We start from the raw sequence: 6,223 nt of genomic DNA, 5'->3' as shown, positions 1-6,223 counted from the left end.
GCTGTGCAAGATCTTGCTCAAGATTCTCTTTGGCCCTCAACAGGACCTCAATGGTTAAGAGCAATAGCAACTGATTATCATCTTTAACTCCAGTTTCAGGGGAACAGATGCCTTCTGATATCATACCTTCTTCTGATGTCTGAGGCTGAAACATGCAAGTGGTGTACAGACATACATGCAAAATATCTATACTCATATAATTCTGGTAGAACTGTCCATTGGTAAAGCCTTTGTATAAGATACATTTTTAAAAAGATTTTATTTATTACGTATACAACATTCTGCTTCCATGTATGTCTGCACACCAGAAAGGGCACCAGATCTCATAACGGATGGTTGTGAGCCAGCATGTGGTTGCTGGGAATTGAACTGAGGACCTCTGGAAGATCATTCAGTGCTCTTAACTTTTGAACCATCTCTACAGCCCCGAAGATACATTTTTAATTCCTCAAAATTTAAAACAGGAACTACTTCCTTGCTCTTTGGAGGAATAGGCAGAATTATGAGTTCCTAGCACAATATAATCCTGTCTCAAAAAATTAAATATAGAGAAAGCTACAGTATGTGGATATATATATTCAAAAGCTACTCTATGTGGGTATATATAATCCTGTCTCAATATTTGCACTCCAGTGTTGATTGCAACATTGTGTATAGTAGCCCAAAGGGAAGCAACTTGAATGTTTGACAAAAGAACACACACACACACACACACACACACACACACACACACACACACAGGATCACATGCTAAAATATAAACTGTGAAGACTACATTTAGTGAGACCAGCCTATCATAAAAAAGACAACTACTGTATGATTCCATCCACTTGACATGCTCGGGCAAAATTTTAGAGACAGGAGTTGGTGACACAGTGGTGAGCATAGCTGCCTTCTAAATTTTCAGGGGCAGAAAATTGAAGGGTGAGTAGGTAAAATGTTATTTAATCAGTATGAATTAATAGACTGGAGTGATGGCTCAGTAATTAAGAGCACTTGCTGCTCTTGCAGAGGACTGAATGAGTTCTTAGCACTCCTGTTGGGTGGCTCACAACTGCCTATAAACTCCAGCTCTAGGGGGATCTCTGGTTTCCTGCAGCACTTATATGCACATGCTCACCTACATAAACATAATTAAAAATAGTCTTTTCCTGGGCGGTGGTGGTGCTTGCCTTTAATCCCAGCACTCGGGAGGCAGAGGCAAGCCGATCTCTGTGACTTTGAGGAGAGCCAGGGCTGTTACCTAGAGAAACCCTGTCTTGGAAAAATAAAACAAAAAAGTCTTTTATCAAAAAAATGTATGACACCTTTTACAAGATGAAAATAACTGAAAGATGTTTCAAAACAAAGTACACTTAACGTTCCTGAAATGTACACTGAAAATAGTTAAAATAATTTTACATTTTACAATAAAAAAACATACATTTTTTGAGATTCATTTGTAGTTAAATGTATCATGCACATATGGACAGGGTATGTACACATGCAAGTCCCAGTGCCAAGAGAGCCCAGGAAGCCCACTGGATTCCCTGAAGCTGGAATTACAGACATTTATAAAACACAGGATAGTGTTTTCTTGAAGTGAGAAAAAAATCGTTAAAAATGTAATAGGCAAGCCGATCAGTGGTGGTGCACACCTTTAATTCCAGCACTCAGGATGCAGAGGCAGGAGGATCTCTGTGAGTTCGAGGCCAGCCTGGTCTCCAGAGCGAGTGCCAGGATAGGCTCCAAAGCTACACAGAGAAACCCTGTCTCGGGAAAAAAAGAAAGAAAGAAAGAAAGAAAGAAAGAAAGAAAGAAAGAAAGAAAGAAAGAAAGAAAGAAAGAAAGAAAAAATGCTGTTTGGAGATCCCGCTCCTGGCTGGTTCCATATATTCTAAACTAATACACATATGGCTGAAGTTATAAATTAACAGATATTTACTGAACACACTTTATTTAGTGTCACGTACTTAGCCGTATCCCGAGGATGCCTGAACTTTAAACCTGAGAGCCCTGACTACATTTATCATCTAGTACAGGGGCAGACCAGACCATTCAATCACGTATGCGTAATTGGTAATCAATATAAAAGCGGTGCTACACTCCAGGAAGGAGGGGGTCCTATTTTAGGTAGGATGCTTAAAGAGAGGTTTAGAGCTGATATCTAATCGATCTGCATAACATCAGCCGGCGTCGGTTGGAGTACAGCAAAATAGAAAGTTGGTGAGGCCGTGGTAAGAAGTTTGAGCAGCAGGCTGGTGAGAGCAGTTTACACTCCTTTGGAAGCAGGCAGACAAGAGTTGCAGACACAGTCGGGAGGCGGTGGCGCACGCCTTTCATCCCAGCGCCCCGGAGGCGAAGGCAGCCTCGGGGTTGGGACCCCTACCCGACCCGCAAAAGGGACGAAAGGTGGCGTGATGGAGAAAGCAGGGAGACTCAGACCACGAAGCAGCTGACGGTTGCCCGTGCTTGGGAAAGGTGACTCCTTGGCTTCTGCGACGCGGAGACTGCTGCAGGCACTCCGGGAGACACAGAACAAAGCTAGGTTTTCATGATTTCTAGCTGTCGATCGCCGGCAGCAGGACAGCATCCTCAACTGGAAAACTTCCGCAGACACGACAGGCCCGCCGGGCGACAATTCCGGTTGTGCTTTCCCACTTGGCTACTATACTAGACCTCGGCCGAGAGCTGAGGTTCCACTCCTCCATGTAGACCAGACCCTCGTCCCAGGCCGCGCGGGGAGGAGTATCCAGGAAGCGGCTCGCCCTCAAGACAAAAGACAGACGAGCTCAATGGAAAACCCAGTAAACCAACCAACCACGCCGCAAAGAGTCGTCCTAGGGGCATCCTAGGAATCCTGCCCCCCCCCCCAAGTACCGCCCCTCCGGACTGAATTCCGCCGCCCTCCGCACAGGCCAGGCTCGCCCTAATTGACAGCGATGTGTGACCTGGGTTAGGCGGGAGTTAGGTCTCTTTTTCGTGGCGCCTCCCACGCGGTCGGCTGTATCAAGATGAAGGTGGGAGGTGGTAGTTGGGCCTGAGTGAGGCCGGGGAGCTTAGTTCGAGCCCCGGAGAGCAGCATTGCCTACGCCCCATGCTTTCACAAACCCTGCACTAGGTGGAGAAGGGTCTTGAGGCAGGAGGAAGCTCTCTCTCGTGGGCTTGGGGCTCCGTGGGAGAGCGGATGGCGGCCGATTGCAGCGTTGGAACGGCGGACGGGCGTCGTCCAATGGCGGCGCACGGCTCCCGGCCCGGCACATGCGGGTTTGGGGCCCGGGATGCGGCGGGCAGTCCGGCTGCTCTTGTACTCTCGCCACCACTTGCTCTGCGTTCTGGGATCGTGAGGGGCGCAGAGCTGGAGGAAACCATGTCCCATTAATGGGGTACTTAACCATTCTCGGGCTTGCAAGAATCCGCGTCTCCAACTTTCTGCCGTGTATAGGCGATGCATGCACACGTTATGCGACTGAATTGTTGGTGCTGTGTAGGTTTCCTAAGGTTTTGTTTTTTGTTTTAAATCCTAGCTGAATATCTCCTTCCCGGCCACCGGCTGCCAGAAGCTCATTGAAGTGGACGATGAACGGAAGCTTCGCACGTTCTATGACAAGCGCATGGCCACAGAAGTAGCGGCTGATGCTCTGGGTGAAGAGTGGAAGGTAATGTTATTCGCATTATTACTAACTCTTGACAGTGCTGTAAGTAGTGTTGCCATCTGGCAGTGATATGTTAATAGGGAGTTAAGGCCCAAGCTAGTGGGACTATGTAGTAGATAAAGCTGGGGGAAGTGCCAAGAGGAGCACCTTGTTTTCTGTTCCTGACTGTTATAATTCAGGTGCTTGAAAGTCCTTCGTGTTCACTCAGGTAAAACGTGGGTGATTAGTAGTGCAACCAAATGGAGAATTTGCTAGTTGAATTTAAATTGTAAATGGGAGGTTGAAATTGGTCTCAGCTATTCTCCTTAGGTGTGGCTCACGAGAGGTCAATCAAGATCGTCTATTTTGTAGATTGGAAAAGACTGGTAAATGTACTATTTTGTTTTCAATGCAGGGTTATGTGGTCCGAATCAGTGGCGGGAATGACAAACAAGGTTTTCCCATGAAGCAAGGCGTTTTGACCCATGGCAGAGTGCGCCTGCTGTTGAGGAAGGGGCATTCTTGCTATAGACCAAGGAGAACTGGAGAGAGGAAGCGCAAGTCTGTTCGAGGATGCATCGTGGATGCCAATCTGAGTGTTCTCAACTTGGTTATTGTAAAAAAAGGTGAGGCTTTTGTTTAATTTGTTGGTCTGGAACTCGAGATCTGGCTCTGCCTCCTAGGTGGTGGGACTAAAGGCCAACACCAGTGCTTCTGGCCCCAAAGGGTTTTTAATTGGGATTGTCTGTATGTTGGTCGATAAACAATTAGGAATTACTAATTAAACATATTATGCTGGTAAAACTTAATATCTTTGTTCTGATTGTTTCTCCTAAGGAGAGAAGGACATTCCTGGACTGACAGATACTACTGTTCCTCGTCTTTTGGGACGTAAAAGAGGTAGCAGAATTCGAAAGCTTTTTAATCTCTCTAAAGAAGATGATGTCCACCAATATGTTGTGAGAAAGCGTTTAAACCAAGAGGGTAAGAAAGGATTATGTCTTTTGGAGGCATTTTGTACTTTTGTAGCACTGTAGCCTGGAGTCTGATTTACCAATTAAGTTCATGGCTTTGAGTTTATGAGTGACACAGATTGGAAGTTGTGAGGTTACAAAAATATTGTGTGGGGGTCAGAACAACTTGCAGGAGATCAGGTTCCAATTTGGTGGTGCTTTGGATCAAAAAAAGAAACACCATCTACTGATGGGTGGGCTGGTATTTTTAAGTCTCTGGGATATGGATTATCCTTCATAAGGGAAATGTCTGATTTGGGGGTACAAATAAGAACACATGCATACTTGTTAGCAACATATTCATTAATAAAGAGCCATAGCATCAGGGAAACAATGTTTAATGTTTCTACAGTGAACATAGCATTTATATTAAATACAATGATAACTCATGACTGTTGATTTAGACATGTAGTAGCAGAAGTATGGTACTAGAGAAAATATTTAAATTGACCCTGGGCTTCAAACCCCTGTGTGCCACATTGTTCCCTTGTGGACAGAGTAGCTCAGCTATAGTGGAACTTGCATGTCCATCTATATACTTGCTTTTGATGGTGAGATTACATCAGATTTCTGTTCTCAAAGAGGTCAGAATTGTGGAGTGCAAATCCACAAGGCTAAAATAAGTAATCATAGTAACCCTAGACTTGTAAGTAGACAGGTGAATGGGAAATTGAAAATAAGGTGAAATTATGTGAAATTGGAGACCACAGGAGCAGAGTGCAGCACTTGTATTAGGTGGATGATAAGGCTTGAATTGGGGCCTTGTGTGACAGGCTAGTGCTATACCATTGGGTATACCCCATCTAACAGGAATATTAAGCATTAACTCACTTCGATTTTTAGGTAAGAAGCCCAGGACCAAAGCACCCAAGATCCAATGACTTGTTACGCCACGTGTCCTACAACACAAACGTCATCGTATTGCTCTGAAGAAACAACGAACAAAGAAAAACAAGGAGGAGGCAGCAGAATACGCTAAGCTTTTGGCCAAGAGAATGAAGGTAAGGCAGTGGATAACGAATGCAGTACTGCTATTAGGTTTGCATTTTCACCCAGGAAAGCTTTAACTTTTTTTTTTTCATTCTGTTTAGGAAGCCAAAGAAAAGCGCCAGGAACAGATCGCCAAGAGACGTAGGCTGTCTTCGCTGAGAGCTTCTACTTCTAAGTCAGAGTCCAGTCAAAAATAAGTCTTTAAGGATAACAAATAAATAATCACACATTGAGTCTGTTATTTGATTTTTTTATTAATGGTGTAACTGGGTAATTGAAGTTAGATAAAGTGAATTGAAAATGAATAAATATACAGGATTGTGCTAAGAATAGGGGGAAAGTATTCCTATGCGTTTAGCCCAAGGCTGCTAGAGGCTTGGGTTGTATTACCTGTTGTGAGCAAGTGCATTCATAGACCATAAGACTTTTAAAGAGTCAATGACTCACTAAGGCCTGGGTGCTGGTGGCACATGCCTTTAATCCCATCACCGGAGAGGCAGCTTTGCCTGGTGGTTCTGGATCTCCGAGTTTAAGGCCAGCCTCGTCTACAAAGTGATTTCCAGGACAGCTAGGGCTGTTATAACAAACCTGTTGTCAAAGCAGAAG

The 6,223-nt window shown here is 44.7% G+C and overlaps 1 pseudogene; it reads left to right on the top strand.

Annotated features, from left to right (window-relative positions):
- Positions 1 to 3,166: 3,166 nt before the first annotated feature.
- LOC113838283 lies at positions 3,167 to 5,851 on the top strand (annotated as a pseudogene).
- Positions 5,852 to 6,223: the final 372 nt, after the last annotated feature.

Source organism: Cricetulus griseus, unplaced genomic scaffold (assembly GCF_003668045.3).
Source record: "Cricetulus griseus strain 17A/GY unplaced genomic scaffold, alternate assembly CriGri-PICRH-1.0 unplaced_scaffold_1, whole genome shotgun sequence".
Taxonomy (NCBI): domain Eukaryota; kingdom Metazoa; phylum Chordata; class Mammalia; order Rodentia; family Cricetidae; genus Cricetulus; species Cricetulus griseus.
Note: the sequence above shows the minus strand (reverse complement) of the source record. Positions and strands in the feature narration are given on the sequence as shown.